Consider the following 11,645-nt stretch of genomic DNA (forward strand, 5'->3'; position numbering starts at 1 on the left):
GTGCAGTGCGATTCGAGCGCATTCATTTTGAATAAGATCAAATCGCATCAAAGTCGTGCATGCAATACTTTTGGAAGCACGCTGCACCTGAATCACACGACCCTGGCACCTGGCCTGTGCTCACAGAACAGAATGGTGTCCTAGGTCAGGATGAGGATTGTTGAAGCCAACCCCCCCCCCCCATTTACCCAATGCTGGAGCAACAGAGGATAAGACAGCGGTTGTGACCAGCGATGAGTGAATTAGTCTCGGTTCTGTTTACGGGAGAACCCAGCCCAAAATCCACAATGGAGTCTATGGGAGCCAAATCTTTTATTTTTTGCTGCCCTTTTCCAAGGCCAGCCTGCAAGAATTTGTTATAAAGGGGCACAGGGAGCTTCATACTGCCATGGGGGACAGATATCAATCTAAGAACATTATTTTAATGCTGTTCAGCACTTTAAAGTGATTATTATTAAAAAAAAAAAAAAAAAAAAAAAAAAAAAGGTTTACAAACATATCATACTTACCTCCACTGGGCAGTTCGTTTTTCACAGTGTGGCCCCGATCCCCGTCTTCTGGGGTCCCCCGGCAGCAATAGTAGCGCCTCCTCGCCTCAGATAACCCCCCTAGCAGAAGCACTCTCCCAGGGGGGGGTTACCATGCGGGCGCGCTCCCGAGTCCAGCATTTGCATCCATAGACCCGAATCCCAGACTTGGCCCCGCCCCCCACGTCATTGGATTTGATTGACAGCAGCAGGAGCCAATGGCTGCGCTGCTATCAATCTATCCAATTAAGAGCCGGAACCCCGTGCAGAGAGGGAGAGCGCGTTTCCGCCAAGGGAATTATGGGGCTCAGGTTAGTAAAAAAAATAACGGGAGGACTGGGGGGCCGGTCACTGCCAGAAGTTTTTTCACCTTAATGCAAAAGATGCATTAACCACTTAAGGACAGAGCCTCTTTTTGAGATTTGTTGTTTACAAGTTAAAAAACATTTTTTTTTTTTTTCTAACACCCTAGAGAATAAAATGGCGGTTGTTGCAATACTTTTTGTCACACCGTATTTGCGCAGCGGTCTTACAAGCGCACTTTTTTGAATGAAAAAAAAATAAGACAACAGTAATTATATTGTGAAAGATAATGTTATGCCGCGTAAAATTATAGCCAACATGTCATGCGTCAAAATTGCACCAGCTCGTGGAATGGCGACAAACTTTTACCCTTAAAAATCTCCATAGGCGAAGTTTAAAAAAATTCTACAGGTTGCATGTTTTGAGTTACAGAGGAGGTCTAGGGCTAGAATTATTGCCCTCACTCTACCGATTGCGGCGATACCTCACATGTGTGGTTTGAACACCATTTTCATATGTGGGCGCTACTCACGTATGCGTTCACTTCTGCACGTGAGCTCAGCGGGACGGGGTGCGTTTTAAAAAAAAAAAAAATTTAAAACAATCGTATTTTTAAAAATGCGATTGTTTTAAAATTTTAGAAAAAAAAATTTTTTTTTTTTTTTTTATTTATTTTACCTTTTATTTTTACACTGTTCTTTAAAAAAAAAAAAAAAAAAAAACACGTGTCACTTTTATTCCTATTACAAGGAATGTAAACATCCCTAATAGAAAAAAAAGCATGACAGGACCTCTTAAATATGAGATCTGGGGTCAAAAAGACCTCAGATTGCATATTTAAAATAAAATGCAATAAAAAAAAAAGAAAGAAAATTACCCTTTAAGAGCTATGGGCGGAAGTGACGTTTTGACATCGCCTCTGCCCTGCAATGGTATGGAGACGGGTGGGGGGCCATCTTCCCCCCTCACTCATCTCCATACCCAGCATGGAACATCCGATTGCCTCCGCCGCTGCCGACGGCTCCGGTAAGCGGCGGAGGGAGGGGGTGGCCCCTCTCCCGCCGCCAATGAAAGTGATCTTACGGTAAATCTGCCGCAGAGACCACTATTATCGGAAACCGGACCACTGGCCGAAAAAGAGGATACCGGGGTTAGGGCAGCTAGCTGCTGCCATAACAACATAATTCCTCTTCAAACTTAGGACGTATATCGGCGTGCGACGGTCCAGAAGTGGTTAAGGTGAAAAAAAACACAAGGGTTTACAACCCCTTTAAGGCAGCTTAAATATACAATTCCTATAAATAAACACATTTGAGGTGATGTCTTAAACCTGCCATTGAAGTTGCACAGCAGTACAAGTTAGCCATCATATGTTTTGCTACAAAACTATTTAGAACACACACACACACACACACACACATATATGTACATAGCACCCTCTAAGTAGGTAGGTGCTAGAGTGAGGATTTTTGGTTAGGATTAGCTAAACTTAGACAGGTCTGGCTAGTTGCAGGCCTGTTTGTTTTGATTTGGTCTGGGCTGGAAGTGGCTCAGAGTAGCAGCTGGTGACTCACAGGCAGCATCACTGAGACCTCCCTCTTCTTTCTAGAAGTTTCTGGAAAGAGAGGAGGGGAGGAGAGGTGAAACTGCCTGGGGTATTCTAAGGAGCCCTGACCAATCCCCAACCTGGATTGGCAGGGGGCAGACCTCCTTAAATACTCAGGGTCAGCACAGCTGGGGAGGAGTTGTCGGGTGGAAGAGCTGAAGTGAGAGAGTGTGGAGGGTGTCAGGGTCCTTGGGGGAGCTCCCCAGTTTGGGGGGGGTAGAACCTTGGGCCTGGGCTCCGGTGCAGTCGGTACCAACTAAGGACCAACTAAGAGAGTAAAGAGGACAGCAGAAGAGAGCACTGCTGAGAGACTCCAGGGGAGGACAACTGGTCGCAGCCGGGAGGGCTGGTGAGTGAGGCACAGTCAGGAGGACTGGAGAAGCACGTCTGAAGGGTCTGGGAGCTTGCAGTCTGAGATGGGTCCAGAACCAGAAGAGTGGACTGTGATAAATGGGGTAGTGGAGACAGGCAGCTGCAGCCAGGAGGGCTGGCAGGGCCTGAAGATGGGTTACTGGGCTCAATAGCTGCATGCAGGACAGTTAGCAACAAGAACTTTTTATTTTGCTACACTATAGGGGCCCGCGGTCCCTGCCTGCAATAGGCAATTGATAAAGGCCTGGCTGAGCCAGTGTCAGACCTAACCACTTTGTGCTAGCTGTGTCTGGAAGATTAGAGAGGAAGCGATGTGCTGGAGGAGAAAGACCTAAAGAAGATTAGAGAGGAAGCCATGTGAAGGAGAAATGGAGTGTATATAATCGACTCAAGCAAGTTTGTTCTGATGGACATCCCATATTTCCATAACCCCATCCAAGTTCTCCGACTATTCCAATGTCTCTGAGTGACTGAGAAGTGAATGCTGGACTGGGCAAGGTGACAGGTGAGCCACAACATACAGCGGCTGCTACGGGGCACCGCTACATTTGGGGGCATTGTCCGGGATCACCTGTTCACTGTTAACTTGCCAGCCATTGCCCCTAGCAACCAAAGTTGAGCCAGGAAACTGTGCTTTGCTCTGCTAATTGAGGAATTGAACCCAGGGGAAGGACTGTGATCGATGGAATGGAGCGATTATGCCTGCTGCGTTTAGAGTGCCGGATACTGACCACGGTGGTTAGAGCCTGGATCTGGTATGGACATTGTGGCGAACTGCTCACCCCGTTTGCATCCAGCCAGCAGAAGCCACAGTACTACAACGTGGACCTTCTCTCAGGTCTGTGTCGCGTGCAGCCATGGACATCCTGGAAGGCCAGAGCGGTGCCTGGAATTACCACCAAAAGGCAAGATAGAGTCTGAGCCTGGTGACTCCCCTACAAAGACGAGTGACATAGGGGGAAGAGTCTGCTGTGGCTTGTGGCCTGGCCAGGACCTGGTAACTGTAAATACTGCCGTGCAGGAGCTAGATGTCCCTGAAATGCCAGCTGCTACTATGCCCCTTGCTATCCCCAACTGGAAGGAGCCAGGTGTTGGAGGGAAGTCCGCCCTCAGGTGAGCTGGAAAGGGAGTGTGGGGGCAGGGCAATCTGAATCCAATAAACACACACACACATATATATATATATATATATATATATATATATATATATATATATATATATATATATATATATATATATATAGCGCCCTGCTCCTGAAGAGCAGACGCTATTCTTTTGGAACTTAAATTAGTTGTAGCTTCTGATGACGCCCAGTGGGAGGGGCGAAACATGTCAAGCTAAGGATAATCTGTGAAGGCTGTTTGGATGCCAAGGTGGCAATTTTTGCACATTGTAAAGACTCTGATGTAAGTGTAATGATTTTAAACCTTTTAATAAAACTTTGCAGTATTACACTATATGCCCTCTTTTCTTCACTTGTTCAAACTTTACTACTTCGATCGTCTTTGACCAAGTAAAGTATGTAGGATCTACATCAAGTGGTGAAGGAGAGAAGATTCCATTCTCTGAGGCACAACCAACCCTTATATCTGCTGGACAGGAGACACCATCTTGACATACACAGGCGTATTTATCATCTTCATCTGGTGAGTGGGGACCCAGGAGGGGAGCACAGGAAGTCACCAAGATTACATCAACGTGTCACCAGCCCTATACCTCACACTTGATGAACTTTATTGAATGCATTTTTTTTGCACTTGATTGGCACTTTGCTATACATGTTGTCACATGACACATTTCATGCGAGTATATGTATATTCATGATTTAGAGGGGCAGCGCTGAGTATAACATTTTCTGTTGTCATATATACAGGGTTGGCCCACCCTTTGCAGCTATAACAGCTTTGACTCTTCTGGGAAGGCTGTCCACAAGGTTTAGGAGTGTGTCTATGGGAATGCTTGATCATTATTCCAGAAGCGCATTTGTGAAGTCAGGCACTGATGTTGGATGAGAAGGCCTGGCTCGCAGTCTCCGCTCCAATTCATCCCAAAGGTGTTCTATCGGGTTGAGGTCAGGACTCTGTGCAGGCCAGTCAAGTTCCTCCACCCCAAACTCGCCTTCTTCAATGTTTTTATAGACCTAGCTTTGTGCACTGGTGAGCAGTCATGTTGGAACAGGAAGGGGCCATCCCCAAACTGTTCCCACAAAGTTGGGAGCATGAAATTGTCCAAAATGCCTTGGTATGCTGACGCCTTAAGAGTTTCTTTCACTGGAACTAAGGGGCCAAATCCTGGCCTCCCAGGTTGCACCTAGGATTCTACTAGGATCTAGTATGGATTTTGAGTCCCCTACACACACAAAAAAAAAAAAAAAAAAATTAAAAATGTGCGGGGGTCCCCCTCCTGAACCCTATCAGGCCACATGCCCTCTATTTTAGAAAGGTACCCTGCAAAAAAATAATACCTATGTGTTCTGCCAAACAATCCAGTTAGAAATCTGGGTGAACTGCAGAACACCTCCTCTCTGTTTATTTCAGGTACTCAGCGCTTTACATACAGTATATTGTGCATTCACATCAGTTCCTGCCCACAAAGGAGCTTACAAAGCTACATAAATTAGAGCCAATTTAGATCTACCAGCGTGTCTTTAGAGTGTGGGAGGAAAGCCACACAGGCACAGGGAGAACACGCAAATAAATATCTCAATACAATAAGGGTCCTTTCCCACCAATACATTTTTTCTTGCAAGGTAAAAACACAGGAAAAATATTTCCCTTTTAAGGGCCAGTTCACACCATATGCAGTCCAGTGCGTTTTCTTTTCCCTGCAAAAAAAAAAAAATTAAAAATAAAATAAAATAAAAAAAATAAATAAAAATGCATGGAAAGTAGGTTATATGGTTTCCAATAGCATAGTTCACACCGGTGCAGTCAGTTCCAGGGCGTTCCGGTTCCAGGAAAAATAAAAAATTAACATCATACATGCTGCATTTTTTCCTGCATTTGAACACGGTAAAATGCATCAAAAAGGCACCGGAATGCACTGGAACGCATGAAAAATGCACTGGAGCCCAGTACAGAGAAGAAATAATGGAAAAAAAAAAAAAAAAAAAGTATCTGGAATGCATCAAAAATCTCCGGAATGGATGTGGAGTGCGTTTTTGTGGTAGGAACCAGACCTAAATCCTATGGGACTTTGCACACCACTGCGCTGTGGGTGCAGTGCATGCTGTATCTTTGGTGCGGTTTTGAAAACCGCCCAAAAAAATGCAGCTTCCCATTGAAATGAATGAAAATCGTGGCAAAAAAAAATTTAAAAATCGTTTTTCGTGCCCAAAAGCGCACCAGAAACACAGCAAAATCGCAATAAAAACGTATGCTCTACAGAGACACAAAAATGCATTGATGTGAACATATTCCATAGGGACACATGTTAAAACAACATGTCCTGCGTTTCTGCAAAAAGCATGAAAAAAAAAAAAAAAAAAAAAAAAGCATTGGTGTGAATGAAGCCGGAGTCACTGAACGCAGATGAAGAGTTCTGGCTCCCTGACCATGTCGGAGTACTGTGTGGCACTACAGGCACTTGTAGTCCACCAGGGGGCGTGTGACGGGGTGACAACACAGGAGGAAAAAAGGAGGAGACAGTTGTCCCCTGATAACAGGAAGTGCCTGAGCAAGGAGTCTCATGGCAGGATCAGCAGGTGTTATTTTATTGAAAGCTGAAGATTTATTGCAACAATATTTCCCCCCCCCCCCCCTTTTTATTGGTTGAACTAGAATGGACTTTTTTTCTTTTTTTCAACTAGACTAACTATGTAACAATTGAACACAGCTTGATGACATGAACAAGTCTTATATGAGAAGTTATAGGGATCGGATTTGGAGGGGAACACCCGATCCACCTATTGGATCCGTTCCCATTTGTAGCATTCTTGTCTCCAGGCAGCTCCTTCATCCCTTCTATGTAGGCGACACCTTCACAGTGGATTACAATACATAGAGAACAAATATAGATCAATGTCCCCGGAGCGGAATGTTCAGACTGACAAATGTGGTTTTTCTTGTCCTACCTGTTGGTTGTTCCACATGTGCAAGGGAAATTTAGTTTGTAGATGTTTTTTATTCTTATTCCTGGAAAATGTCTCACGTTACACACACGTCCTGTTCCAGAAGACATTATTTTCCCTCTCTTCTGTATTTCTTGCTGTACCGTAATTAAAGGGTCACTCCACTCAAAAGAGATGTGGGCATATAATGGGCACAGCATGTGCACAGACCTGGGAACTCAGCACAGGGATGGTGGGAACCCCTCATAATGGGCACAGCAGATGTACAGACCTGGGAACTCCGCACAGGGATGGTGGGAACCCCTCATAATGGGCACAGCAGGTGTACAGACCTGGGAACTCCGCACAGGGATGGTGGGAACCCCTCATAATGGGCACAGCATGTGTACAGACCCGGGAACTCAGAACAGGGATGGTGGGAACCCCTCATAAGTTTAGGGATCAGGCTTGGCTTGCCTTTCATGGAAAATTATATGTGAAGGGCAACTTGAAGTTTCTTTCCATGAGTGATCGGGGCTGCCCGAGAGTGGAGTGTGGAGGAGTGGTGGAGTCCATGGATCACTTTCTACTTCAATGCCCTTTTAATATAGAGGTGTACAAGAGGGTGGGGAGGGCTCTGAGTATACCCTTCCTCCCCCATATGAATTATGCAGAGTGGGTGTATGGGGCATTCCAGACTCACCGGAATTATGATTTGGAAGCACTTTTTTTTAGTTAGTCTAGTATCCGTTATTTCACGTGGAGTGCACGGTGTCAGGTATCCTTACGGGGTAAAATCCTCCCTGTCGAGGTGGTGGTGCAGGACATTCTGGGTGAGGTTGGGAAGATTCAGGGTCTTGAGAAAGGCAGGTGGCAGTAGGAGGCCTGGATAAGGGCGTGGAGGAATATCAGGACTCTGTAGCTGCTGCCTGTTGATCTCAGGGTGTGCGGCTTTTCTTTGTTTTCTTGATTCACTCCCCTAGATTTTCAAGAGCAAATATATTTTTGATAAAAGGCTACATGCATGGTGACGGTGATGTTCCTTAGTCTGGCTCTCCCGTAGGGATTGTGTTGTGCGCAATTTGGTTTTTACCATTTATTATGTTCTTGTTTTTTTGTTTTGTATTATCATATTCAATTATTTTGTAAATATGTTTTATTTATTTATTATGGTTTTATTGTATATAAGTTGTTGTTTGTAAGATTTTTCAATAAACAAAATTAACCCCTCATAATGGGCACAGCAGGTGTACAGACCCAGAACTCAGCACAGGGATGGTGGGAACCCCTCATAATGGGCACAGCAGGTGTACAGACCTGAGAACTCAGCACAGGGATGGTGGAAACCCCTCATAGTGGGCATAGAAGATGTACAGACCCAGGAACTCAGCACAGGGATGGTGGAAACCCCTCATAATGGGCACAGCAGGAGTACTGCCTTTAGTAGAGTTGCCACCTAAACCCAAACATATTAATTACACAGGTTCTGTGGCTGATCAAGGTTTTCATTTAAACTCACTTAGTGTCTTATTTGCATTAAAATTAGCCTCAGAACCCGTGTAATATAAACAAAATATGTGTTCGGGCTTAAAGGAATGGGGTGGCAACACTAAGCTATTACCTCCCATCTGTCTGCAACATTGTCCATCTATTCCACTTTTTCAATATAGTTATGATGAGGCTATAACAAAATATCACCACCTGCTGGCCATGAGGCAGTACTGCAGTACATAAACCATTTAAAAAAAAAAAAAAAAAAGCACTGATACCGCGTACACACTTCTCGTCCTCCTGAACTCTGAAGGACTTTTCGACGGAGTTCCGACGACTAAACTGACTTGCCTACACACGATCGCACCAAAGTCCGATCGTTTCTGAATGTGATGACGTACGACCGGACTAGAATAGGGAAGTTGATAGCCAGTAGCCAATAGCTGCCCTAGCGTCCTTTTTTTTGTCCGTCGGACTAGCATACGGACGAGCGGATTTTTCGATCGGACTTGAGACCGTCGGAAAGATTTTAATCACGTTCTATTTCTAGGTCGGTCGGTTTTTTCGACAGAAAAGGTCCAATGAACCCCACACACGATTGGAATGTCCAACGGAATCGTTCCCTCGGACCTTTTCTGCCGGACAGTCCGCTCGTGTGTACGCGGCATGAAACTGAATTTTTGGAAGATGATGTGCAAGGGATACATAGAGAAATAACATAAATGGATGATGCCTCTTTCTTTTACCTTACAGTGGTTCCAGGAAGTGTGCAGACACAGGAACCCAACCACAGGGCCCTCATCAATGGAGAGATAGAAGAAACCATTACACAGTGTAACTGGTTCATGTGATTGCCATGAATGTCATTCATAACAGCTGTGCTTCCTATGCAGTGATGCTCTGATTGGTCCACAGGTATCACATGGTACCTGGGCCTATCACAGCATCCTGTACCATGCGATTAGCTGTAGCCAATCACAGACCACTAGTAATCACCGCCGTTATGAATGTAACTTATTCATTACAGTTCAAAACATTGCTGTTACAGAGATCATCATTGTAGCAATTGAAGTGGACAAAAAAAAAAAAAAAACCCTTAACCCCACCCCTCCCCCAGAATAGTACAGTGTTACTATAGTGACACTGAATGATTCTGATGACAGTATGCAAAAAAAAAAAAAACTTGTAGAAAAAGAATAAAACGTAAAAGAAAAAAAAGTTTAAAAATTGAATAAAAATATTTATTTATTTTTAACATACTGTCACCAGTCAGTGTCCCTGATTATATGATGACGCTGTACTGCATTGGTCACTGGTGACAGTATGTAAAAAAAAAAAAAAAAATGTAATTTTTACATTTTTTTAAATTGTAACAAAAATGTCAATTTCATAATTTCATAAAACTCACCATGCCTCTTACTAAATGCATTGAACTGTCTACTTTCCAAAAATCCAGTATATATATATATATATATATCATAGTTTGTAGACACCATGACTTTCCCACAAACCAATCCATATACACTTATTGGGATTTTATTAACCAAAGACATGCAGCAGAATACATTTCGGCCTAAATCTATGAGCACATTTGATTTTATTGGGTATGTTTCATAACAGAAAGTAGAAAATATCGGGGTGGGGGTCGAAATTTTCTGTCTTTTTTAATTTATATGATAAGAATAAAAACCCCAGCGGTGATCAAATACCGCCAAAAGAAAGCTTTATTTGTGTGAAAAAATAAATGCTATACATTTAGTTTGGGTACAGCGTTGCATGACCGCGCAATTGGCAATTAAAGTAGCGCAGTGCTGAATAGCAAAAAAATGGCCTGGTCATGAAGGGGGTAAAACCTTCCAGGGGTCAAGTGGTTAAAGCCCAACTTCAGCCATAACTCTTATATATATATATATATATATATATATATATATATATATACACACACACATGTATATATATATATGTATATATATATATATATATATATATATATATATATATATATATATATATACATATATATATTCTTACATATATACAACATGTACAGTATATATATATATATATATATATATATATATATATATATATATATATATATATAATAAAATATATAAAGGATGAATACACCAAGTGTTTGAATTTATATATGAGTTTATTGAGTTTATAGTACCAAAACATCATAAAGTAACTACAAAAAACATACTTAGCCTCTCATTCTTCTACCACATGTAGGTGATTATTCCTTAAACTGTATCTCCACCCACTGGAAAGGGACAGGGTTAGACCCCCAGTCTGTTTTTCTTTGCTGTTGGTGTCCCCACTGGGAAGACTCATCCTCTCTGTGTCTTCTAGTGGCCATTGTCCCTGGGATGGAAAATTATGGAGAATCCAAAGTTTTCCTGAAACAAGAGTTGAGGGGAAATTTCCCTTCATTTCCCATTGTGTCTCCAGGGCAGGAGGTGAAGTGAAATCTTTCAATGGGGACACCTAAGAGGAGGGTTCCCCTTCATTTTGGATGGAATTCTACTACTTCCCAACCAAGGTTCCAACCTCTGAAGGTTTTGGCTACAGATACACTTTAAGCACCATCATCCCATGCATCGTTTAGTAACCCCTGTCAACCAATCAGCTTCATTGTCATCTTGTAGGATGATTTCTGATTGGATGTTATGGGCTGCTACCCTTTACATACAATCGCTTAGCTTTTCTACGAAGATCTAAATTTAAAATTGTTACAGATCATGTTATATATGAAATAGGCATATAAAACGCTCACATATGGAACAATAAAACAGTTGTAGAATATACAAAGACTAGAAACACTATACAATAACACTGAGATGTATGGATCTAGAGCAGGGATATGCAATTAGCGGACCTCCAGCTGTTGCAAAACTACAAGTCCCATCATGCCTCTGCCTCTGGGTGTCATGCTTGTGGCTGTCAGAGTCTTGCTATGCCTCATGGGACTTGTAGTTCTGCAACAGCTGGAGGTCCGCTAATTGCATATCCCTGATCTAGAGGATGCTGTCTATATGGAAGATGTATAAGCTTATTTAACAAAGCATGTCAAGAGCACTTTTTTGCATCAATACACTATGAATTATGATTGCCATGCAGACCCCCCCCCCTTCCCTAACCCCCAAAGGGCAGAGCCATGACATACTGAAGGTATAGTATGTCCTCAAGCTGCGATACTCCCCTCCTCTGTGGCGATGTCCCCTGTAGTACTTCTTTTTTGCCACAAGATGTCCTCAGCCATCTGAGTTGAACAAGGCAGGCTTTATAATCAAC

This window comes from Aquarana catesbeiana, linkage group LG06 (genome assembly GCF_042186555.1).
Source record: "Aquarana catesbeiana isolate 2022-GZ linkage group LG06, ASM4218655v1, whole genome shotgun sequence".
Classification (NCBI taxonomy): domain Eukaryota; kingdom Metazoa; phylum Chordata; class Amphibia; order Anura; family Ranidae; genus Aquarana; species Aquarana catesbeiana.